This window comes from Glycine soja, chromosome 9, assembly GCF_004193775.1.
Source record: "Glycine soja cultivar W05 chromosome 9, ASM419377v2, whole genome shotgun sequence".
Lineage (NCBI taxonomy): Eukaryota > Viridiplantae > Streptophyta > Magnoliopsida > Fabales > Fabaceae > Glycine > Glycine soja.
Genome location: NC_041010.1, coordinates 15,208,528 through 15,236,069, shown reverse-complemented (window position 1 = coordinate 15,236,069; position 27,542 = coordinate 15,208,528). Strand labels below are relative to the sequence as shown.

Here is a 27,542-nt window from a genome sequence, read left to right as displayed (position 1 = left end):
GTATATTGCAATGACTTGACCTTCGTCCCCTAGACCTACGCTTATAAAGCTCCTACTTATGTGGCAGGGTGGGCTTTCTTCGCCTTCTTGTCTCAACCGCGAACCTTGACTTCCGCTTTTCCTTTCCACAATGCTTCTCTTTATATCTGCCTGAGTGGGTTTATAGCCTAACCCATACTTCCCACGATTTCCTTTGGCGTTTATCAGGCTAGTTATGCTGCCGTTTTCCTTGCCTAAACCCATTCTGGGCTCGTAACCACTCCCCAACATCACTCGGGCCATCATTACTGCTGCATCGGACAGTCAAGCTTGCCTAGAGAGGGAATCCACAGAGGAAATGCTTACCACCTCGAAAGACTGGAAAGCGGTTTCTAACGACTCCTCTGCGGCCTCCACCTAAGGCATAGAGGATGGGCAGCTTACCAAGATGTCTTCCTCGCCTGATACGATGACCAGATGCCCTTCCACTACGAATTTCAACGTTTGGTGGAGTGTAGAGGGAACAACTCCCACCGAGTGGATCCACGGGCGCCCCAACAGGCAGCTGTCAGGGGGGTTAATATCCATTATTTGGAAGGTAACTTGACAGGTGTGAGGACCTATCTGTACAGGGAGGCCGATCTCTCCCCTAACCTCTCGGCGGGTGTCGTCGAAGGCACGAACCACCATGGAACTTGGCTTTAGGTGGGAAGCATTGAATGGTAATTTCTCCAAAGTGCTCTTGGGCATCACGTTTAAACTGGAACCATTATCGATGAGCACCTTGGCTACAGCGTGGTCCATACACTTGACCGATACGTGCAAAGCTTTATTATGCCCTCTCCCCTTGGCAGGGATCTCTTCTTCGGCAAAAGCGAGATAGTTGTTGGCGGTGATATTATTAACAAGCCCTCCGAAGCCTTCGACAGAGATATCTTGGGCCATGTGGGCCTCGTTCAAAACCTTTACAAGCAAAGCCCGATGAGGTTTCGAGCTCATGAGTAATTCCAACAGTGAGACCCTGGCCAGGGTTTTGTTGTGTTGCTCAATAACCTTGAATTCGCTCTGCTGAATTATGCGGAGAAACTCGCTGGCTTCCTCTAGTGACACCTCCTTCTTGCCATAACCATCCCTTTTCTCTGGAAGACCTTTTGCCGGAATATCCTCGTTCGGAGTGTGGGGGGTTTTATCATCTTGTTCTTCCACCACCTTTGCCTTCCCCTTGACGTTCGTGGGCTGAATCTGTAGGTCGGGGGGCGCAAATACACGACCGCTGCGGGTCACACCGCTCAGCCCCGTGATATTGGTTACTTTGGCCGACAATGAACTAATGTCGGTGGTTTCTTCTTCCTCTTTGTTCGGAGGTGTGTACTTCCATGGGACTGCGTGGCTATTTTGGTATGGAAAAGGGATATGCTTAGGTGCCAAGGGGTGTCGGGGTTTTTGCGAAGCTGCGCCCTTGGTGAAATATATCACCAAAGGTTTGGGCTTTGCAAGACTGCTCTCCTCCGTGGACTGCATGCATATATGCTGCTCTTCTCTTCCCTCACTGTCGACTTCCAGTCGACCTTGATCTATCATCTGCTGTAACAATTCCTCCACTTCCAAACACGTTTCCATGTTATGCAGCTCGCCGGAATGCAGCAAACAAGAATCCTCCTTATGCCCACCATGGGGAATCACACCTCCCTTTTGTAGGGCCTCAAAGATAAACCTCCTAGGGGTTGCCACATCCTTTAAAGGTTTAGACCGGCGGGGCCTATCTGACCTAATGGCGTTAACCGCCCCCCCTCCATGATTGGCGAGCGGGTTGGTTTTCACGTTGGGCCGATCCTCTTGGAACGGCAGCCATCCAGCATCTATCAAATGTTGGACCTTGTATTTAAGGGCCAAGCATTTTTCGATGGAATGCCCCGGGGTATTCCCATGGTACTTGCAAGTTGCATTAGGATCATACCACTTTGGGAAAGGGGGTTGGAAGACCTTCCCGGGAGTTATTACGGCCAGTTGGTTGGCGATGAGGGACGGCAGGAGGTCTTCATACGTCATTGGGAGTGGGGTGAATTCTTGAATTGGCATCGGGGGAAAGTTCCTCATTGCGTTGGAATTGCCGGCCGGGCGAGTCGTGGTTGGAGTTGGAACTTGGGGGGCCTCCCTCTGAATGGGTGCCTTAGGCTGCATGGGTGCTGAATTAGAGGAATTCCCGGCGTGAGCCGAGAAGCTCGGATGATGTTGAGCGTACTGATGCATACCATGAGATGTCTACGGGGGTTTAACCCACGCGGGCGCCGAAGTGATGGCGTGGGCATCTCCCTTTTCCTTTTTGCCCCAGTTGTTCCGACCCTTTTAGCATTGGCACTTGTAGAGGAAACATAATCGAATTTTCCTCTCTTCAACCCTACTTCAATTCTCTCCCTGGCGAACACTAGGTCCGCGAAGCTGGATTGCATGTAACCTACCAACTTCTCATAGTAGAACACTGGCAAGGTATCTACCATCATAGTGATCATCTCTCTTTCGACCATGGGAGGGGCTACTTGTGCTGTCAGGTCTCTCCACCGCTGTGTGTATTCTTTAAAGGTTTCCCCTTCTTTCTTGAACATATTCTGTAGCTGAGTGCAATCGGGAGCCATATCCGAATTATACTGATATTGCCTTAGGAAGGCTGTAATCAGGTCCTTCCAAGTACGGATACGGGAAGCTTCCAGATTAGTGTACTAAACCACCGTGGCTCCGGCCAAGCTATCTTGAAAAAAATGTATTAATAGCTTCTCATCCTTAGAGTGTGCGCCCATCTTGCGACAATACATCTTGAGATGGTTCTTGGGACAAGTCGTCCCTTTATACTTGTCGAAGTCCGGTACTTTGAATTTTGGAGGGATAACAACATCGGGTACCAAGCAGAGATCCGTCATGTCTGCGAACGGATAGTCACCAAATCCTTCCACGGCCCTCAATCTCTCCTCAAGGAGATCGAGAATCCTCCTTTCTTCAATTGCCGGGGGCGGTCCTTCCATGGACAAAACTATTGGTTGTGCCATGAGGTTGGGCTGAGGCAACGTGTTGGGTGCCGGCCCCTCGGGGATCGGGGGATAGAACTCGACATCCCTTCGGGCATAGTTTTGAGGATCTTCGTGGACCTCTTCGGGCTGTTGAGGAGGCTCCCCTTCAAGGATGGGAGAAGAGATATGACCCGCATCATCTTGCATGACTGGTGGCGAGTAATTAGGCGGCAATCCATAAGGGTAAGTCGCTCGGTTGTATCCCAAATGGGGGTTGTTGTTGTGCCCCAGTGTGTTCCTTCCTCGTCCTAGCTTATTTGGGGGAGGATGGTGCGCGGTGGCTAGGAGAGTCGGATCTGCTTCAGCAGCCGAACTGACAGCGGCAGCGGTGGCCACGTTCTTCTCCATGAGTTGCCTCATTCCTAACATGGCCTCCATCATGGAAGCCATTTGTTCTTTTAGAGCCGACATGTCGGCTTTCATCTGTTCCTGTGTCTCCTCTTGATCACCCATCATTCTAGATTTGGATCTGGTGCGATAGGGATGCCTTGTGGCGCGTTTAGTTATGGTGTTCTTCCTAGAAAAACCAAACGTGAGGAGTAGGCAAAAAATTATGAATGCATGTTTAGAGATAAAATGCAGGAGTGATTTGATTCGCATCGACTTTTTGGAGTAGAAACATGGGATAAACTCATTTCATTCAAAAAGGTTATGACTAGTCAAGATTTGAGTGACAATACAAATTCCCTAGCGGTTCCTAATTATATGGGCCATTAAGTCTATCATATGCTGACAATAGCTGAGAAGTCCATGGATTTCCTCGGGGGCAGAGTAGATGTTCGCCATTGCTTTGGCCTTGGCTAGTAATCGGGGAAGTTCTTGACTCCCGTTCAAGGTAAAAGCAAATCGGTCCATCCACATGGTTGCCTCTTGGTGTAACGAGTCGATCACCATTCCTCTAGCCTCCTTCTCTGCGTACACTTGGGCATACTCATCCGCCACCCTATGCTCATGGGCTGTGGCTAGGTTTAGTTCTTCTTGATACTTGGTGATGATAGCTAACATGTTGGTCTTTGTCTCGCACAACCGCTGAGACAAACTTCTCTTGGACCTCGAGCAAGCCTTCAATTCTTCTTTCGAGATCAAACCGTCTACTCGCAATTGGTCCCTTTCTTCTCTTCGATGTTTAAGTTCGCTGTTACTACCCCATAGAGCCCCTCGGAACTTGTTCCGGCCATGTTCTTCCCTACGGGCCCTTTTGGTCTCTTGTTCCAAAGCCTTGGTGGTAGCTATATTTACATCTCTCAGTTTGGCATTCTCCTTTCGGATTTTAAGAGCTGCAGATTTGAACCTTTCTTTGACTGTTTGAACTTGCTTGAGTTCTGTCCTAAGGGCCTGCACCTCTTCATCTTCCTCCGGTGCCTCATCTTCCTCCCTTTTAGTGGTTCTCAGACCTGGGAGCCAATCCAAACCTTGCACGTGGGCTTTTAACCACTCATGGTAGCCACCGATAGGCCCATTGTTACTGCCTCTGAGTTCCTTGTCTTTCTTTTGCAACACCTCCCATGCCTTGCGGACCTTCTAAAGTGTCTCCACATTGGTCTTAAAACCTCGTGAAATGACAGGCACGATCTCTTCCTTTAGTGGTGCTCCTCTCATAGGATAGCCAAGTTGTCTTATAGCAAGAACGCGATTGTAGCTGATGCAACCCCTTGTCCCCATCAAGGGAACATTTGGAAATCCTCCGCATGAAATAAGAACTCCGGTTCTTCCTTCCTTCCATCGAGGGAACTAGTTGACAGATGCTCCTTCTTTGCTTGCTAAGAGTTGATCCCAATTCGCCCTTCCTTTCTCTGTGCATGAACGGTGGCTTTCTAACGGGCAAGCATGCCTCACTTCTTGGCGAAAAAGGTGTGAGACTAACCATACATAAAGAGTTGGAGTACAACAAACAATCCTTGTATTGCTCTTTTCACATCTTCGGTCGAAGGTGTCGTATAGATCGGCTAGCATAGCGACAACCGGGCTTTCCTTGTGGTTATGATAGGCGAGAAAAGCGTCGATCGCTGCCAGGTCCACCAACCCATCCACGTTCGGAAAGAGGACTCCCCCGAAAATCAACAGTGCGAGAATATCTATGAATGGGACCCACTCGCCTTTATCTGCCAAGATTCTTGCTTTTACCTCCAAATATTTTCTCGGTATTCCGACCACCCCATTTTCGACTTGCTTCCTGTGGTCTAATTCCTGCGCCGAGATTTGGACCATCTTGGAAATTCTAGCTAATGAGGGATAGAACCCTGTGAAGAGGTATGGTTTCCTCCCCCCTAGAGGGCATCCTAGGATCTCTTCAAATTCTTCCACCATGGGTGATAGCTGGAAGTCCCCAAAGGTGAAGCACCTCAACGGCTGATCATAATACTGGGCGAGGGAGGCAATGGCCTCTATAGAGACTTCTATCATGGCTAGGTCCCAGATTTTACCGTAAGCTTTGCGAAAAGCTTGCCGTTGGAGCTGACCCATCAACTACCCTAACTCCTTTAGACTGGTGATCCCTAGGCTCTTAACCTTGACTTGATAGAATCTCTTTTTAAGCGAAGGCATTTGACTTGATCCCATGTTTTACTAAAGTGAACAAAAATCGGCGCGAATCAAAACTCCAACATCTATCATGGGTGGAATGGATGAAGGCATGAGGAAATGCATATGACACGAATGCAATTTATGAACACGGGAGCCCGGGAAATTGTCTCCTTCTTAGATACAACATCTTGGGGTAGCAAAGTGCCCGACGTATGTATTAAAGAAGGTGACACGGACCGTCCGTTGGTTTTCCAATGTGCGTGATGAATATGCGAAAGGCGCAACGCGGGAATGTATAGTATGACAATATTCACAAAATATAAGCAAAAGGGTACGTGACACTTATGCATGGCAGTGTGAAAAATGGCACGCAGCGTGTCCGCTCCGTGCCCCTATTCAAGGGACCTATATGGGAGGGAGCTAACAAGGTTTTTAGTGATAATTCCCAAGGTGGTCATATCTCTCTTGAAGGTCTCTAGAGGTATCATCCCCTTCGAAGAACATATTGCAGCAGTAGGGACTACTAGCAACAATACATTTTCAAAGGGGAAAACTCTAGATGAGGGTTCACTGTAATCAAGCATGTCGGAGACCTAGCATGATCACAGATTCACCTCCACTCCTTATGTTCCCATGAACCCGGGTATAGGGCCTTTTTTCAACTCACAGTGTGTGCAAATAGTGTTGGTGTTTATGTGCATCAAATGAATAAATATTTACCTCACGCATACATTTAAAACGCACTAAAAGCAACAAAGAGTTTATACACAAGAACATAAAACAAATAAAGGGAAACCAACAAAGGAGAAAGTCATGATAAAACATCGCACAAGATTAAATGGCCTAACTCTCGAAGAATAGGTCCCCAGTGGAGTCGCCAACTGTCGCAACCTACCCTTCGGCGGGAGGGCGATGCGTGACTCGCGGGATATTACAATTTAAATGATCGGTGTAAATTTATTTTATTTTTTGATTAGATGAGAAAATGACTTAAGCAAATGACTAAAGCACGTCAAAAGGGGGTACGGAAAGTAAATAAAATGAAAATAAAAAGCACGTAAAAACAAATGGGGACCACCACGGGTACATAGAATGAATTGAAAAGCTCGATTTGGAAACTTACCCGTTGAAGACCGAAGAACGATGAAGAACGAACGAAGAACGTCGAAGAACGGCTGAAAATCTTCGCAAAAATCCCCACGGAAACCTTACGGAAGCGCGTCGGCTCGGATTTTCTTCACGGAACCAATTTTTTCCACTAATTTCAAGTGATTCTTGAATTACCAGGAGGGCTGAACGAAATCCTTCTTCATTTCTCCCCCTATTTATAGCAAAATGGGGGAGATGCTTACCACCCAGCTCGCCCAGCTGAGCAAGGTGACTTCCTCCAGAAGCAACCGCCTTCTGGAGGAATCTTCTGGAGGGCCCAAGTGGGCCTGATTGCTATTTGCACCCCCATTTCTACTAAATACACCCCTGCCCTTTTTTTTGGTGATTCTTTTTCGTAAAGTTACGGAAACTTACAAATTTTGTAACGATACCTGTTTTCTTTCTGTAATGTTACGGAACCTTGCGGATTACATAATCATCCCCTTTTTGACTTACGGAATGTTACAGAACCTCACGAATTGTGCAACGATGCTTCCTTTTGAGTTCTGGCATGTCACGAAACTTCACAAATTGCCTGACGATGGGTGCCAAGTACCTCAAAATGGTTAAATGAAAGTTGCATACCACCAAGCAAAGGTCCTCGAACAAAATTAGGGTATGACAGATTGATCGAGGTCGTACCCGAATCAAATAAACATGAAAATGCAGTAACTAGGAAGTGATCCTAGGTCGTTTCCCAACGAGCAGTGACAAACCAAATGTTCATAATATACTTGCAGTAACAGTAACGATTGGGGGGGGGGGGGTTTGTTTGTTTTGTGATTAAAGAGCAGAACAAGTAAACTGGAATACGAAACTACTAATATTAAAAACGGGTTGTTTCCTCTGATTCAGAAGCCATTCTCTTATCCTGGGTTATGGAGAATTCGTCCCTAACAGTCAACCACTTAATCTAACCCTATTTCAATTTACTAAGCGAAAATCAACTTAGGATTTTCAATGCGTGATTAGGCACCACATACATCAGTTAGCCCTTCGTCCATTAAGCATGAACGCAAGTTAGGCTCAGAGGCAATTAATCGAACACGAAGCGTGCACTGATTAATATTCACGAATTTGGGATAACTGGTGAAGGGAAAATTGCCAGGAAACCACATTACAAGCGAAACCTCAAAGAGAGTTGGGCTTCATCCTCAAAAGGAAACAACACTAGAAAATCTAGCCTTCCATGGATTCAAATAGAAAACGCAAATGAAACATGAAGCAGAAACGTAAATGAACAGAAATGTAAATGAAACAGAAACGTAAATGAGAGTAGAAGAAGAAGCAAGAACGAAATTGTAATTAGAAGCAGAAAACGTAAAATTGCATTTGTCATACCCTAATTTCGTCCGGGGATTATAATTTGATGATATACAACCATTGATTGGCCGCTTCGAGATATTTGGCACCCTTTGTTGCACAATATGTGAAGTCCCGAGACGTGCCGAAAATCAAAAGGAAGCAGGCTTACGCGATCCGTGAAAATTTCGTGATGTGACGGAAATCGAAAGGAGGTATTTTTCGCAATCCGTGAGTTTTCGTAACTTCTTCGAAAGCTAAAAAAGAGTAAATACATAATCCGTAAGGACTCGTAACCTTGAAGAAGGAAAATAAGTATCGTTACGAAATTCATAAATTTTCGTAGCATTACGGAAAAAGAATTACCAAAAAAAGGTAGGGGGTGTATTTAGTAAAAAGGGGGGTACAAATAGCAATCAGGCCCAGTTGGGCCTTCCAGATTCTTCCTCCAGAAGGCTGTTGCTTCTGGAGGAAGCAACCTTGCTCGCCTGGGCGAGCTGGGTGGCAAGCTCCTCCCCTATTTTGCTATAAATAGGAGGAGGAGTGAAGGGAGAAGGGGTTCAGCCTTCTTGGCACTTCTTATTCTCTCGAAATTGCTGAGGAAAATTATTTCCGTGAAGAAAATCCAAGCCGAGGCGCTTCCGTAACGTTTCCGTGAGTAATTACGCGAAGATTCTCGACCGTTCTTCAACATTCATCATTCGTTCTTCGTTTTCTTCAGTCTTCAACGGGTAAGTACTTCAAACCGAGCTTTTCAATTCATTCTATGTACCCGTGGTGGTCCACATTTTGTTTCATGTATTTTTATTCTCGTTTTCATTCACTTTCTATACCCCCTTTTGACGTGCTTAAGTCATTTATTTAAGTCATTTCTCGCCTAATCTAAAAATAAAATAAATTTCCACCGATCGTTTGAATTGTATCATCCGTTAATTTTAGTTAAAATGAATTCCGACCGTTTGGTCGTGCCGTAACCACGTTGGAAATAAAAAAAGAGGTAAAATAATAATAAAAAATATATTTTAGGAAAATAAAGCAAAAAATCAATCGGACGTTTTCTCTTTGGGATTTCTCATTCTTAATTGAATTGACTAATAACTAAAGTGAAACTAAGGCTAAAATCAACTCGCCTAGTCAAGCTTGTCCACAAAAATATGTTTTTGAAAGTTTATCATTTCAGTTTCTTACTAAGTGAAATGGATCATTTTTAAGGTCCAACGCCTTAAAATGATCGCCCTTCAAGTAAAAGAATCACTTGATTCACGCATAAGAAAGAACTACGTAGGTCTGATTTCCTCTTCGGTGGAGGGTACGTAGGAGCAAAAGCCCCGCTTTTGTCGACCTCAAAAAATAAAAAGAAATAAAAGTTAAGGTAACACAATTTCCACAATTCTAAAAAATAGGCTGTTGTCCTTTGAGACAAACGTGAGAGGTGCTAATACCTTCCTCGAGCGTAAATACAACTCCCGAACTTAGAATTTTCATTTTGACCGGTTTCCTTCAGTTTTTCCGACGTTTTCCACAAATAAACGTTGGTGGCGACTCCGCGCATCTTTCCTCCTTTGGAAAGCGCACCCGTGAGCCTCGCCCTCGCTCGCCCGCGAAGGGTACGTTGCGACAGTTGGCGACTCCACTGGGGACTATTTTTGTGAGTTAGGCCTATTTTAAGGAATTGTGGATTTGTGAAACTTCGTGTGTGCATTTGTTGAACTGTGTAAAATGTAAATAATTGCTGTATATTTCGCATTCTTTACACTGCATTCTAAGCACCCACGGGTTTGAGTAAAAAATGGGCCCTATACCTGGGTTCATGGGAATTTAAGGAGTGGAGGTGAATCTATCATCATGCTAGGTCTCCGACTTGCTTGATAATAGTGAAACCTCATCTAGAGCTTTCTCTCTTTATAATGTGTTGTCGCTGGTATTCCATACCGCCACAATATTATTATCTTGAGTGATGATACATCTAGAAAACAGCCGTGTGAGTTATGAATTGTTGGGGAGTAGTTATTAGAGACCCCTAGATATTGTCCTATAGGTTCCCAAATAGGGGCAAAGAGCAAACACGCTCCGTGCCATTCGTTCTCATGCAGTTTTTGGTAAATAGCACTAGTTTATAGTTTTGCTAGTGATGTTTGGTTTCTTTAGAGTAATACGTAACCTTTTTAATACTACGTTGAGGCGCCATCATGCCCAAAACGTAGCATTAAAGTTGGATCTCTGCAGTCTCGTATGTGTGAATTACCCCTTTGTGTTGTTTTCTTTCCATTTCATGCATGCGCATCTACATCATACCATCCCACATGCGTTGTATGTGGGTCTCGTCTTTTGTCATGGGAAGCCGGAAGATCCATATCGTCTTCTTAACTGCACACATGGGGCACTGCGCCCCCCAAATGCGCAATAAGGAGAGATAATTTTCTGGGCTCTCGTGTCCGTAAATGCATTCATATCATGCACCGCATAAACATCTCTTCAGCATCATAATGAACATATCGTTCCTGCATTTGTCCATTATCACATTCCCATTTTGCATGAGTCATTGCATCATCATGCATATGCGTTCAACATACTTTTTGTTCTACATGTTTGCTCATACATGATCCTTGTATTTTCCTTTACAAAACAAAAACAAACAAAAAAGAAAGTGCGAAAATTCACGCTGCATTCTTAGTTGCATATATTCGGTACCATGAGCCAACCATGTTGGGATCATAAACCCATTTCTAAAATTAAAAAAAAAACACAAACTTAAAAACAAAATGATTGAACATGGTACCTAATGCATGGTTAACTAAGAAAGGATGTTTCTTCGGGCATCTCAATCTCATAATTGCATTTTCCATGCATAGCATGCATATTCCCGAGTCTTGCATCCCTATGAATTGTTGATGAAGTGTTCGCGATCAAAATTGCCATTCCCTGGGTTATGGGGTTGAACCAAGCTTGTGCTTTTACGAAAAGGTTCATCGAGTCAAGTCGAAGTATGGAAGTAACCATCTTGCAAAAAATTGGGGCAAAAGATGGATCGTGTTACATCGCTCCTTCGTCTACTGCCAAACACATTTAGGGCTGTCGATGTCCCTGTTACTTCCAGTTTCACCTTGACGGAGATGTCATGGACCATGTTGAAAATCTAAATTGATTCAACCCCATATCCTGTGTAAAAATTCGCAATACTTCAATTGTGCATCATTCGCATACATCCATGTTTTTCATTGGTTGCATTGCTCATTGCATTCTTTCCTTGAAAAGAAAAAGAGAACCTAATCATTGTTATAAAAAAGAAAAAAAAAACATGCTTTACGGTGCCGTCACTGTACCTTTGCTAGAGCTAGAGTAATGGGTAAAGCGGAGGAGGTACAAGAGTAGATGGAGGCCGACATGGAGGCCATGAAAGAGCAAATGGCCGCAATGATGGAGGCCATGATGAGTGTGAAGAAGATAATGGAAGCCAATGCGGTTGCAATTGCCGCTACCAGCGTTGTTGCTAAGGTGAACCCGACGTCCCCATCCGGCATCAACCAAATGAATCATCCAACCTCAGATATGGTAGGCAAAGATTTGGGAAGTACGGGCGGCCCCCATGATGTGCAAATTCAAAATGAGCACGCCTTCCCGCCATATGGCTTGCCTCTCAACTATACGCCACCCAATGTGGCGTACACTCCCAATAAGAATGTCAATAACTCCACTCCTATACCCATTGAGAGCCAGCAACCCCAAACTGATCATGCACATGTCTCTTAAACCGTGGGGGAGACACATGAAATTCCCCATCACAATCTAGCCGACTTCGAGCCTTGGCTCGGATATGCCAGTGAAGGGCAAGCAGTTAGTGGTATACCCCTTGAAAACACTTCGGAAGGCCCTTAGTATCACCCCCAGCTACACCTCTTGCATTCCACAACAAGTAAAAACCCTCGTGCTATGGCAGAAATGGAAAAGTTGGATCATTTAGAGGAAATGCTCAGGGCCATTGAAGGAGGTGAAGATTATGCCTTTGCTAACCTAAAAGAGTTGTTCCTAGAACCCAATATCATCACCCCTCCCAAGTTCAAGGTGCTGGACTTTGACAAGTACAAGGGGACTACTTGCCCCAAGAACCATCTAAAGATGTATTATCGGAAGATGGGGGCATGCGCAAAAGATGAGGAACTGCTGATACATTCCTTCCAAGAAAATCTTACTGGGGTAGCTGTTACCTGGTACACTAACCTAGAACCTTCTCGAGTCCACTCTTGGAAGGACCTAATGGTTGCCTTCATTAGGCAGTATCAGTACAAGTTTGATATGGTTCCGGATAGGATGCAACAACAGAACATGTGCAAAAAGGGGCACAGATCTTTCAAAGAATACACCCAAAGGTGGAGAGACCTGGCAGCTCAAGTGGCACCTCAATGACGAAAAAATGATGACAATGATAGTAGACACATTACTAGTATTCTACTATGGAAAATGGTGGGCTGCACACCTTCAAGCTTTGATGATATGGTCTTCACCGACGAAAGGATCAAAGTGGGTCTGAAAAGAGGCAAATCTGATCATCTTGCTTTGATAAATGCAAAAAAAGCTGCGGCAAATAAAGAGGGTGAGGATGAAGGAGAAGCCCGTGCTGTGACTGCCATTCCTATACAGCCAAGTTTCCCACCAACCCAACAATGTCATTACTCAGCCAATAACCAACCTTCTCCTTACCCACCGCCCAGTTATCCACAAAGGCCATCCCTAAAACAACCATAAAGTCTGTCTTCCGCACTTCCAATGACGAACATCACCTTTAGCACAAACCAAGAGCACCAACCAAGGAATGAATTTTGCAGCGAGAAAGCCTGTAGAATTCACCCCAATTCCAATGTCCTATGCTGACTTGCTCCCATATCTACTTGATAATTCAATGGTAGCCATAACCCCAACCAAGGTTCATCAACCTCCATTTCTCCGAGAATACGACTCGAACGCAACGTGTGCTTGTCACGGAGAAGCCCCGGGGCATTCCATTGAGCATTGTAGGGGCCTGAAGCGTAAGGTGCAAGGTCTAATTGATGCGGGCTGGCTGAAATTTGAGGAGAATCGCATGTAAATCCTGACATTAACAAGAGATGCCACACATGGGGCAATTTTGAAAGCTGTTGTTAGATGTCTCTAATGACTCATCAGGATTTTCAACTTTCACCAGAATTGAGTGCAAGCCATTGGTCCATTTGCTCAAGCAACCTGTGCTCCTGAGTTTGGACTTCCAAGACCATTCAATCAGAGATTACTCGTCTTGCACGTTGGTGGGGCTGCCGTAAAACAACGTGTAAAGTTCAAAACAAATAAGTTTCAAAATAAAAAAAAAGCATTTGATTGACTGTGTTTTCAAGACGTTCATGTGACCTCATTTTATCATCCTGGAAAGTTTGTCGTTTTAGAGAGAAGTGAGTTATCAAGAATAGGATGTTGGACAAATGGCCTCAGTTAACTTAAGAAAAATGGGGGTTGAATTAAGATACGAAGACTATTCCCCAATTAAACTTTCACTCTCTCTTTTTGGATTAACAATGCACCCTTAACATGAATTACTCAAAAGACAATTCAAAATAAACTTCTTTAAAGCAAAAGATAAATGGCAATAAATAAAAGAAGTTTAAGGGAAGAGAGGAATGCAAACCTGATTTATACTGGTTCGGCCACTTCCCGTGCCTACGTCCAGTCCTCAAGCAACCCACTTGAGATTTTCCACTCTCTTTGTAAAACTCCTTTTACAAAGTCTGAACCACACAGGGACAACCCTTCCCTTGTGGTCAAGAATCCTCTACAACAAGAGACCCACAGTCTCTTAATCCCTTTTCAGAAATAAGAAGAAGAGAAGAAGAGATCTCTCTTAAAAGAGATAGATTGTACAATGAAGATCAATCAAAATTCCTTATTGAATATGCAAGTGGTTGACCAAGGAATCTTTTTGAGAGGATAAAATATTTCAGTTCAGAAAAACTCTTAATCTTTTAAGAGGATAAAACTTTTTGGGCAATGAAAACTCCCTTTAAGTTCGTGTTTCCAAGTCACCTTTGATGGTCATTCATAAAAAATTTGAATAGGTGTGACTCTTGGGAATTATATTCTGAAAATCCCCTCTGGTAATCAATTACAAGACTTGTGTAATCGATTACAGGTTTTAAAAATTTGAATTAAAACATTTTCAACTGCTGGTAATCGATTACCAGAGAGCAAATCTCAATTTGAAATGATAGAATTCTTTGGTCAAACCTTTTGTATTTTCAATTTGGAAACTTCTTCCTAAAGATTCTAGAGATCAACTTGATCATATATCTTGATTTTCTTGGATTCTTGTCTTGAGTAAAACTTAGAAGCACTTGATCCTTTAGCATCATCAAGACATCAAAACATCTTGCTTCTACATAGGAGTCATTTGACTTAATCCATCAACTGAAAGATCCTTCAAATATTTCTCGTCCTTGGTAAATTCTTTTTGCAAGAATCAACTGCATCTTTCATTCTTCCTCACTGCGAGGTTGTGAAAACAAGACAACAATTGGTACCTCTAAGCCCTACACTAGGGCAATGAAAGGCCCCATGCATAAACCTCAAACGAACCTAGGGGCAGATTAGAAGTTCTCACCCAATAGGTTCCTTGCTACAAGGTCATGACGAAAGACAACGATTGTACCTCAAAGCCCTACATTGGGGCAATGAAAGGCCCCATGCATAAACCTCAAACGAACCTAGGGGCAGATTAGAAGTTCTCACCCAATAGGTTCCTTGCTACAAGGTCATGACGAAAGACAACAATTGTACCTCAAAGCCTTACACTGGGGCAATGAAAGGCACCATGCAAAAAACCTCAAGCGAACCTAGGGGCAGATTAGAAGTTCTCACCCAATAGGTTCCCAGCTACAAGGTCATGACGAAAGATAATAATTGGTACCCCAAAGCCTTACACTGAGGCAATGAGGGGCATCGTGCATGAGCCTCAAGTGAACATAGGGGCAGATCAAAAGTTCTCACCCATCGATATTTTTAAACAAAAAAAAGGGAGACAAGCCCTGGAATTTCAATAGATTGATTAAACGTCAAACGGCTCCATTGTCGTCACTCCAAAATGGTCAAGTGACTAAATCAAACAGAATATACACTCTGAGGGAGTTCCCGGAGAGATTTGCAAAAGATAGGATAAGGTTGCATGAATTATCACCTTTTTCAAAAGGACAGCCAATCTGTGTTTTCAAAAAAAAAAATTAAATCAAAATCAAAAACACGAAATAGGGAAAGAATGTCATTGCATTGCAATGTTTCATGTGCGGTCAGCATTACCAAATTTCACAACAAAGGTTGCATGCGTCTGCATCCCTAAAAATCATGTTAACTGCATAGAGTTCCTACATCTCGTGTCCAATCTTTTTGGATGACCTGCCCTCTCGATGAGTCGATCTCTTGCTTTCTCATAAAGGTGGACCCTTGGGTACTAGTACCTATCACCTTTAGAGGACTATATGTCCTCGCCTGTAGAGGGCTGCACGCCCTCGCCTTTAGAGGGCTACGCGTCCTCATTTTCAGTGTGCTCCACATCCACACCTTAAGAGAATATAAGGTCCTTTGCCCTTAGATGCTTAATTCAGACTTGCGCTCCCGGTTACGGGGGCCAGTAGTTTCCTTTTATCAGTTCCTCGGCCACCCCCTGATATTAGAGGGCGACCAACTGTGCGAGCACATCCAGAGAGGGAGGCTATCACGCATCTACTATGCATACCAGGGCAAGATTTCACCCGTGCCGCTGCAAAAAGACGAGTGTGGATCATGCGCACCAACATGACCACTTTTACATGGATATGGATGACGTTGCTATTTAGTAACATTCTGCCCGGCGACCATAATGCCAATCTCCCCCTGCAGATGTATCGGTTGGTCTGTGCCGTCATGACATAGGTAAGTATGCACATGGTTCAATTGATTTCTGATGTCATCTATTGTTTGCAGGGATCGCGCCCACAAGATGCCTAGTGGGCCCGAAAAAGTCCAACAGGGCCCTGGGGTTTCCAACTCTGGTTACGGGCCTCTGTCAGTCCTATAGGGTGCCCATTCCCCCAACGAGGTCATGCCATCGTGACATAAGTAAGTATACAGATGGTTCAAATGATTTCTGATACCATCTATTGTTTGCAAGAATCGCACCCACAAAGACACCCAGTGGACCCGGAGAAGTCCAACAGGGCCCTGGGGTTTCCAGCTCTGGTTACGGGCCTCTGTAGTCCTACAGGGTGCCCGTTTCCCCCGGCAAGGTCACGTCATCATGACATAGGTAAGTATGCACATCGCTCAACTGATTTCTGATTTCATGTATTGTTTGTAGGGATCGCGCCTGCAAGACACCCAGTGGACCCAAAGAAGTCCAACAGGGCCTTGGAGTTGTCAAACGGGTCTCTATCAGTTCTACGGAGTGCCTGTCACCTCTAGCAAGGGCATTAGGCCCCCTACTAATCGAGCTTTCATCAAGAAGTACTGCGTCCCCAGGCAAGCGTAGGGTGAAACACCACAGCAGCCTGGGGATGGCCGGCAGCGGGCAACAGACGCACCGCCATCACCTCTAGAGTTCACCTCAGCTCATCCACAAAAAGGTTAGAGCGTTGCTTACGACCCATGACCGACCAATAGGCAACCAAGTCCAAAGTCAAAGGTAAGCAAAGTACTAGGTCCGTGACCGACAAGCCATCAAGCGTCCAGCTCAAGACGTTAAAGAAGCGCTACTAGGAGGCAACCTAGTACCTTTTAAATCTCTGCTTGTTATTTGATCACTTTTGTTTCTCAAGTCATAGCAGGACACACCTAGTTGCTCATGATCCTAGGAATTTAAATAAAACAAGCACAAGCTCGGAAGGTAGTCATAAATCACAATATATATATATATATATATATATATATATATATATGTATATATATATATATATATATATATATATATATATATATATATATATATATATATGTATGTATGTATGTTTAGGTAGCAAGATACCTTGGATATGCATGTATATAGCAAAAATATCTCACAAAATGTATATATGTATGTTTAGGTAGCAAGATACCTTGGACACGCATGTATATAGCAAAATACTTCACAAAAATATACGTATGTTTAGGTAGCAAAATATCTCATGGAAGAAAAAAGAGCAAAAAGAGAGCGAGCAAGAAAAGAATAAGAAGGAAGAAAAAATAGAAAATAAAAAAGATATAATAAAAAGTTGTCTAGCTAAAAAACAACATGCTTGTGAAAAGAGATAATTTCCAACTTTTCTTTGAAAGATTTTACTGATCTTAACCAGTTTTTGAAAAAAAATGTGTGTACACATTTGAAGGGTAAATGCTGTGAAAAGTTTTCGAACACTCAAGATAGACTCGGATGAATGCACAATTTGATAAAAGAATATATTTTGGAAACACTGGGTTGACTTAAAATAGGGAAAATGAATCCTGAGCCCTAGTGTCACATGACCATAAAAACTTGATGCTTGAGTGTCCACATGGGTGCATGCATGACCAGTTTTGCATAAAATTTCCTAATCATCATTGTTGCATGTATATCATAGAAATAATGTGGGACATCCCCTTTATCCCCGAACCACTGGCCAAACCCTGACATATATCATGACCAACCGTTCTACAAGCCTTGAGCCAAAATCCCAACTTATCATAAACCTTGACCCAGGGTGAGAATGTCAATCCTTGCCCTCGGAAGAAAACAAAAAAAAGAAGAAAAAGAGAAAATTCCCAATCAAAGAAGGGGAGAAAGCAAAAAAAAAAAAATTAAAGAAAATTCCCGATCAAGGATCGGGAGAAAACTGAAGAAACATCAAGAAAGGTCTTTGGGCCAGACAATATCTAAACAATACAGAATTGTCACCAAGTGAACAAGAAAAAGGAAACCACGACCTAAAGTGGTCCTCTCCCTTTGATTGTCGACAAAATCCTGTGCTAGCGACTTTCTCGCCACGCACTAAACAAAAACAGAAAAGGAAAAGGCAAAAACACTCAAAGCCAAATTCCCCACCTAAAAACCATTCCCAAAATAAGTCCTATTGATCCATGATCACGCATGTAATCTTTGATTTGATAGGAAATGATTTGCAAAATCAAGTCATGACATATCTATGGTTCGGAATTAGGATAAAACAATTACCTGTGTGAGATTGATACACTTTGAGTGATTTTCTCCTATCTTTGTTGGACCCAGTGTTTCCTCTAAATGGTCGTTTAGAAACGAAATGCTAACATCCAAAATCTCATTTACGGTTATGAGAAAATTTCATCAGCATACTCTCCTTCCCCGATAGACACATCATTTTTCATCCAAAAAACATTTGATGCTCTGATCAGTTGGAAGTTTTTTGTCTCTTTACTAAAGCATGTTCGCATTTTAGTGAAGAAAACGTTGAGACTATTTTTAGTCTCACAGTTATCAAGAACTACGTAGGTCTGAGTTCCTCATCACAAATTGAGGATACGTAGGAGCAAAAGCCCTGCTTTTGTCGACCACCCCACTTTTTGTTACCGTGACCCAAGAGCCCGGTGGCATGCGGAGCCACATGACCGTGGGATCCCCAAATTCGTATGTTCCATCATTTATCATTTGTATGCTATCTTTTGTTTAACTGAGGGACTAACGTTTGTTTCATTTTGATTGACTTTTGTTTTGTGCATACATGTCGTTTGAACTGTTACGTTAATATTTATTTCGTTGTTGTCAATAGTATTTTTTGAAATTCCGGAGTCTTGTGGAGTTTTCCATTTAGGAACGTCGTCCTAAAAATAAAATGAACCAAAATCATGATAAAAAAGGAAAGAAGTGTTGTGAATAAAATGTCTACATATATAAAGGAAACGAAAAAATGTTTTTGTATATATACATGTATGTAAAAGGAAAATGTGTATAGAAGTTTTTGTGTGTGTAAGTGATGCGTGGAGAGAAATTCTTGTGTGTGTGAGCAACGAATGTATATAAAGAAACTTTTGTATGAGCCATAGGTGTGTGATCGAGGTCGTACCCGAATCAAATAAACATAAAAATGCAGTAACTAGGAAGTGATCCTAGGTCGTTTCCCAACGAGCAGTGACAAGCCAAATGTTCATAATATACTTGCAGTAACAGTAACGATGGGGGGGGGGGGGTTGGTTGTTTGGTAATTAAAGAGCAGAACAAATAAAATGGAATACGAAACTACTAATATTAAAAACGGGTTGTTTCCTCTGATTCAGAAGCCACTCTCTTATCCTGGGTTATGGAGAATTCGTCCCTAACAGTCAACCACTTAATCCAACCCTATTTCAATTTACTAAGCGAAAATCAACTTAGGGTTTTCAATACGTGATTAGGCACCACATACACCAGTTAGCCCTTCGTCCATTAAGCATGAACGCAAGTTAGGCTCAGAGGCAATTAATCGAACACGAAGCATGCACTGATTAATATTCACGAAATTGGGATAACTGGTGAAGGGAAAACTACCAGGAAACCACATTACAAACGAAACCTCAAAGAGAGTTGGGCTTCGTCCTCAAAAGGAAACAACACCAGAAAATCTAGCCTTCCATGAATTCAAACAGAAAACGCAAATGAAACATGAAGCAGAAACGTAAATGAACAAGAACGTAAATGAACAGAAATGTAAATGAACAGAAACGTAAATGAAAGTAGAAGAAGAAGCAAGAATGAACTCGTAATTAGAAGCAGAAAACGAAAATTTGCATTAAGAACGAAAACTGTAACAAGGGAACAGAAAAACGTGAAAACCTAAAACCAAAGCTCTGAATAATGAAAATAGCCTAGCAGAATAGAATGCCCTCCACGAATCCCAAGGCAGCTATTTAAAAAGAGTCACTCAAAGTCACTGGGCCCTATTACAATACTCTGGTCCAAAACGAAATAAACACTGAACAACATAAAATAAAATTGCGAAATTTCCTAATTAGAAATTAACTAAGGTAAGCGCTGCTTTATTTGCCCTCTTCAAGTCCACAACCAAAATCCGGATTAAGCCCAATGTTTCATTAATTCCTGAAATTAGATTAAAAATATCAAATTAGCTAAATGAGCCCAAATAATAAAACTGCCTAATTAATTGACAATTAAGACCAATCAATAATTAAAATGGTGCAAAAAGGGTTTAGAAAATAGAAGAAAATGATGGCACATCAGTGTGCGTTGGAGAAAAACGAAAAATATCTTTGAATGTAAATAGGGTTTGATCATGTGACGTAAAGAGAGAGAGTTCCAATGCGTATACAAAAAAAGTTTGTCATGTATAAAAGTGTAGATATACAAAGAAAAATTTCTTCATAGAGGACCATAGGTGTATAATTTTGTGAATATATAAAGATGAAACAAAAACGAAAAAGAAAGAAAAACCGCGAAGATCGACATGTTATAGTTAAGAAGTATAAATCATTCGTAAAGAGCAAACGTATCTTCTGGAAACAAGGGACTGATGCTAAGAGTTTATTTTCTGGAATAACCGAGATAAGAATGGATGAATTCATTGAACTGATAAAAGAACATAATTGGGAAACGTTGGGTCTGTCTGTGTAAATTCCCAACCGTAGTATCACAATGCCATAAACGGGATGCTTGAGTGCCCACCTGGCTGTAGCCATGACTAATTTTGCACGTTGTTTTCAAATCATCATTGTCATGCGTGCCTTATGGAATAATATGGAAGTTCAGCCCGAAATCGACACCTTGACACCCAAATTTGTTTCACCCCAGATATCAAGATTGGGTTCCCACGATAAAAGACCCCATTAAAACACAACCTCAGACCTTTTTGAACCTTGGCTTGTAAAAAAGGAATCCTCATTCCTTCCCCGAAGCAAAGGACAGTGGAATCTCCTCAAGGGAGAGCGAATAGAATGCTAAAACCCAATTTCCCAAAGAAAGGGATGGGGGAAGGAGAAGAAAAAAAGAAGGAAGAAATGGGAAGAAAGAAAAAGAAAAAGATGAAAGTAAATAAAAGAACAATAAAAAAGAAAGAAAGAGAAGGATTCCCGATCAAAGGTCGAAAGGAAGTAAAAATAGCAATTCTCAATCAATGGGAGAGAGAGAACGGAAGATCTTCAGACCAGATAAATTTTCGGCAGGGTAAGTGACTGCCGGCGAAGGAAAACCCATTTTTGGTGTCTCTTCCTTTCAGATTGCCATTCAAGGTCGTTCTCGACTGGCGATATCCCACCCCACCTGAACAAAGAGGAAAAGACCGAAACACCCAGTTTCCTCTCCAAAAAACACTACCCTCGAGAAAATCCTATTGGTCCGTGATCGAACGTTTGATCTTTGATTCGATAGGAAGTCGTGTGCAAAATAGAGTCATGGTGCAGTTATGGTTTGGGAATAGGATAAAACACGTGCCTTGTGAGTTTTATACACTATGAGTGATTTATTTTCAGCTTAGCCCGATGTTTAACCTACATGTTCATTTAAAAGCTAAAAGTTGACGTCCTGCCCTTCATTCTCGGTTACAAGCAAGATTACCCTTGGAACAAGTATATTGTTTCTCTAAGATATGGTGCTCTCGCGAATGATTTATTTTTCTTTACAAAAAGCATGTTTGCCTTTCAGGTGGAAAAACCCGGTGGACATTTCGGTCCCGCCAACCCCCTTTTTCGGAGCCCCATGAATGTTATTGCCTAGCGCTGTTCATGTGTCCTCCACCTTCGAGTTTGGAGCTAGGTTTCATGATTGCCTAAGTGCGGACCCTCAAGGCAATCCTCCATTCTCCCCCTTTTTCGGAGCCCCATGAATGTTATTGCCTAGCGCTGTTCATGTGTCCTCCACCTTCGAGTTTGGAGCTATGTTTCATGATTGCCTAAGTGCGGACCCTCAAGGCAATCCTCCATTCTCCCCCTTTTTTGGAGCCCCATGAATGTTATTGCCTAGCGCTGTTCATGTGTCCTCCACCTTTGAGTTTGGAGCTATGTTTCATAATTGCCTAAGTGCGGACCCTCAAGGCAATCCTCCATTCTCCCCCTTTTCGGAGCCCCATGAATGTTATTGCCTAGCGCTGTTCATGTGTCCTCCACCTTCGAGTTTGGAGCTATGTTTCATGATTGCCTGAGTGCGGACCCTCAAGGCAATCCTCCATTCTCCCCCTTTTTCGGAGCCCCATGAATGTTATTGCCTAGCGTTGTTCATGTGTCCTCCACCTTCGAGTTTGGAGCAATGTTTCATGATTGCCTAAGTGCGGACCCTCAAGGCAATCCTCCATTCTCCCCCTTTTTCGGAGCCCCATGAATGTTATTGCCTAGCGCTATTCATGTGTCCTCCAGCTTCGAGTTTGGAGCTATGTTTCATGATTGCCTAAGTGCGGACCCTCAAGGCAATCCTCCATTCTCCCCCTTTTTCGGAGCCCCATGAATGTTATTGCCTAGCGCTGTTCATGTGTCCTCCAGCTTCGAGTTTGGAGCTATGTTTCATGATTGCCTAAGTGCGGACCCTCAAGGCAATCCTCCATTCTCCCCCTTTTTCGGAGCCCCATGAATGTTATTGCCTAGCGCTGTTCATGTGTCCTCCACCTTCGAGTTTGGAGCTATGTTTCATGATTGCCTAAGTGCGGACCCTCAAGGAAATCCTCCATTCTCCCCCTTTTTCGGAGCCCCATGAATGTTATTGCCTAGTGCTGTTCATGTGTCCTCCACCTTCGAGTTTGAAGCTATGTTTCATGATTGCCTAAGTGCGGACCCTCAAGGCAATCCTCCATTCTCCCCCTTTTTCGGAGCCCCATGAATGTCATTGCCTAGCGCTGTTCATGTGTCCTCCACCTTCGAGTTTGGAGCTATGTTTCATGATTGTCTAAGTGCGGACCCTCAAGGCAATCCTCCATTCTCCCTTTTTTTCGGAGCCCCATGAATGTCATTGCCTAGTGCTGTTCATGTGTCCTCCATTATCAAGCGCGGAGCTTCTGGTGACTGGGAAATATGTTCTTCTGTTGTTTTCCGGATCGGTTCCTTTGCCAAACATGTGTATATGTGTATATGTATATTATATTCGTTGTTCTTGTTGTTGTTTGTATTTTGTTTTGTGTTGTACAGCAAAAAAGAAGGAGTAGAGACGAGAATCGTCATCACAGAAAGGGCAGGATGGACGAAATCAGTGTCTTATCTTTGCTTTCCTCTTATCTCCGATGAGAGGTAAGTAAAGAGGGGCAACTGTCATACCCTAATTTCGTCCGGGGATTATAATTTGATGATATACAACCATTGAATAGAAACAACACCAGAAAATCTAGCCTTCCATGGATTCAAACAGAAAACGCAAATGAAACATGAAGCAGAAACGTAAATGAACAGAAATGTAAATGAAACAGAAACGTAAATGAGAGTAGAAGAAGATGTTAGACAAGTGGCCTCAGATATCTTAAGAAGGGGGGGTTGAATTAAGATATTCCAAACTGTTTCCCCTAATTAAAAATCTATTTCACTTTTTACTCAAGTTATGAATTCCCTTAATGACAATCTTCTTAAATATTAATTCAAATGAAGCAACTTGAATATGAATGTAAAGCAATAATAAATAAAGGAGATTAAGGGAAGAGAAAATGCAAACTCAGTTTTATACTGGTTCGGCCACACCCTTGTGCCTACGTCCAGTCCCCAAGCAACCCGCTTGAGAGTTCCACTATCTTGTAAATTCCTTTTACAAGTTCTAAACACACAAGGACAATCCTTCCTTTGTGTTTAGAGATCCTTTACAACAAGAGACTCACAGTCTCTTAATCCCTTAGAGAATGAGAAGAAGAAGAGGAACAAATCTCTCTAGAAAGAGATGGATTTTACAGATTGAGCACTCAAATAATTCCTTAATGAATTGCAATTGAATTGGCCAAGGAATTCTTAAGAGGATAAAATGAATTTGCTCTTTGAGAGGATAAACACTTTGTTGTTCTGAAAATCTCTAAGCAATTTCGTGTTTAAGTCACATATATATAGACCATTGGTGGTCATGAGTAAAGCCTTTGAAAAGTTGTGACTCTTGAAATTATTTTTCTGAAAATCCTGTCTGGTAATCGATTACAGTAATTGTGTAATCGATTACAGCTTTTAAAATTTGAATTAAAACGTTTACTAACTGCTGGTAATCGATTACCAAAACTGTGTAATCGATTACAGCTTTTAAAATTTCGAATTCAAATTTTTATAGCTGTTATAAAACGTATTTGGCCCACTGGTAATCGATTACATCCTCTGGTAATCGATTACCAGAGAGTAAAACCTTTGAGAAACACTTTTTAATATAAATCACTTGGCCAAACCTTTGCTAATTCAATTAGGAATTCCCTTCCTAATATTCTAGTGATCATCTTGATGTTGTGACTTGTAATCTTGAAGTATTGTCTTGAATTTTAATCTTGAAAAGCCCATTTGCATCAATTGCAACACATCATCATGATCATCATCAAAACATCAAAGCCAATTGCATCTACAATCTCCCCCTTTTTGATGATGACAATACAATACCTGAAATCAAGATTCAAGCAAGCAACAAACAATTGTATATAGATAAAATGTGCATTCGTTTACTCCCCCTATATTTCGGAATTCATGATCACTTGATTTCTAAGTTTGTTAAGCTTTTTCTTAAGCTTTTTCACAACCTTTTCTCCCCCTTTGGCAACATCAAAAAGCCAAAGAACTCGGAAATCAACACAGATATAACAATGGAGTAGCAAGATATAAGTATAAGAGTATTAAATACAATAAGCCAAACTCACAAACAAGAAATAATCAAACCAGAATTCAAATAACATAAAATGTCAACAACCACAAAACATCCAAGACTGAAATTTAAAAACCAAAAGATAAATAAGCAAAGTACTTTAGCATAATAATGTAAATTCAAAGAAACTAAAAGCCAAAATACACGGCTTATAAAAGATAAATAATCAGAACCTAAAATCTAAGAAGACGGAGGTGGTGGTGGAAGATCGAAACTCTGACGAATGTATCCGACATCCTCTTCAAGCTGTGTAAGACGAATGTCCATACCGGCAAAGCGTGAATCTAACGAGTCGAAGCGGTCACCAACATAAGAACGAAGATCCCGTAATTCGGAGAGGACTTCATTCATGAGTACAAAATCTTCACGATGAGGAGGAGGTGAAGGAGTACGTTCATCTTGAGGAGGGAGTGCATCCTTCTTCAGCCATTGTCCATTCCGATCTTTACGATACCCAAAGGAGGTCACTGCGCTAGCACCAATGGCAAAGGAACGCTTGACTTGAACAAAGGGTTCATCATCAAGCGGAATTTGAAAATGACGCAAAAACAGAGTAATCAAATGTGGATAAGGAAGAGGTGCATTGGCCCGTAATGCCTTATGCATTCGGTACCGAACCAAATGGGCCCAGTCGATCTGACGACCGGTTAGAAAAGCCCACATAAGAATCAAATCCTCCTCAGAGGCTTGTGCTAAATTTGAAGACCGAGGAAGCAAAATTCTAACAATGATATAATGCATGATGCGATTATCAAAAGTTAATGACCCGGCCAACAATCTACCAGTCATTTCAGCTTGATTATTGCAGACCATGCGACGAGCATCATGACTCGAATAATCGAATTTCCAGTCATCAACAATGGTGCCCTCAAAAGGTGCACCTTGACTGGGTAAATGAGTCAAAGAAAAGAAAAGTGACTGATCAATGACCATAGAAGTACCATGCACCTCAGACATAAGAATACCATCCTGAATTTTTAAATTGCAGTAGAAGACCTTTACAAGTTCAGGATAATATGGCAATTTTAATGACATGAAATCAACAAGACCAGAATTTTGAAACACTTGATAGCAATCAAACGTTTCATCATTAAAGAACTCTACGTCTAGGTACTTAGGGTCTAAGATTATTCTAGAAGAAAACTGAGAAAGGTACCGTAGACGTTGATCATCAGATGAAAACAGTGTTGATGATCTTGGAGATGACAAAGAAGGAGGAATAGGTGCTGTGGGTGCTCCGGATAGGCCGTGACGACGATGGGCAGCAGCGGTAGCGGTGGAGGATGATCCCTTTCTCTTCTTTGATGGCTCTGCCATTTGATGAAGTTTTTCTGGATTTTGATCGGTGGAAGTGAAAGAGGAGTGAAAAAGAGGAAGATTGGGCTTTACGGGACGTGATTTGGTGAAGAATTGAGTGAGAATCGAAGGTTTGAAGTTCTAGGTATGGAGGAAAACGTGGAGGAAGCTTTGGCTGCGCAGCAGCTCTGATTTCGTGAGTATTTATAGAAGATGACGCATTGTAATCGATTACAGGTATTGGTAATCGATTACAGGCCCAATAAGCCTTCTGGTAATCGATTACAGGATGTTGTAATCGATTACAGGCTGCCTGTTCATGTGTAATCGATTACACCGGATGGTAATCGATTACCAGAGCCTATCCTAGGCTAGTTTCTAAGAGAATATCTATATTTATGCTCAAATACATCCTATATGACTAATTTTCATTACTAATACACTAAATTCAATCATTCAATTACTATATACACAAGAAATCATAAATTCTATCATAAAAACAAGAATTCAAACAAGATCAAACAAAATAATCTTCAATCAAAAGGTAAAAGTAAATCAACCAATCAATCAATCAACCAATCAATCCCTATTTTTCTAAATCTCTTACATCTAAGAGACCTAATTCTCTTCTAATAGAGAAGAACACTTCCTTGGGGAGAGGTTTAGTGAAAATATCAGCAAGTTGATTCTTAGTATCAACAAATTCTAATACACAATCTCCCTTTAAGACATGATCTCTAAGAAAGTGGTGTCTAATCTCTATATGTTTAGTTCTTGAATGTTGAACTGGGTTTTTGGATAGATTTATGGCACTAGTATTATCACACTTAATAGGTATGCGATCAAGAATGATGCCATAGTCAAATAATTGTTGCTTCATCCATAAAATCTGTGCACAACAACTACCAGCAGAGATATACTCCACTTCAGCAGTAGATAAAGCAACACTGTTTTGTTTCTTACTATGCCATGAGACAAGAGCCGATCCAATAAATTGACAAGTTCCACTTGTACTTTTTCTATCAGTTTTAGATCCGGCAAAATCAGAATCAGAATATCCTATTTGGTTACATGTTGAATTCTTAGGATACCATAATCCTAAATTGATTGTTCCTAATAGATATCTCATGATTCTCTTTACTGCACTTAGATGTGATTGTTTGGGGTTGGATTGAAACCTAGCACACATGCATACACTAAACATAATATCAGGTCTACTAGCAGATAAATAAAGAAGAGATCCGATCATACCTCGATATTGTTTTATGTCTATAGACTGACCAGATTCATCTTTATCTAAGTAACAATTAGTGCTCATCGGTGTAGACATGTGTTTTGCACTATCCATCCCAAATCTTTTGATCAATTCCTTGCAGTATTTGGATTGATTGATGAATATACCTTCTTGAGTTTGCTTGATTTGTAATCCCAGAAAGTACTTTAGTTCTCCCATCATTGACATTTCAAATTCA

At 42.0% G+C, this 27,542-nt stretch overlaps 1 pseudogene; it reads right to left on the bottom strand.

Moving 5' to 3' along the window:
- The window catches only part of LOC114368208, an 80,472-nt pseudogene that overhangs the window by 34,323 nt on the left and 18,607 nt on the right, over positions 1-27,542 (bottom strand).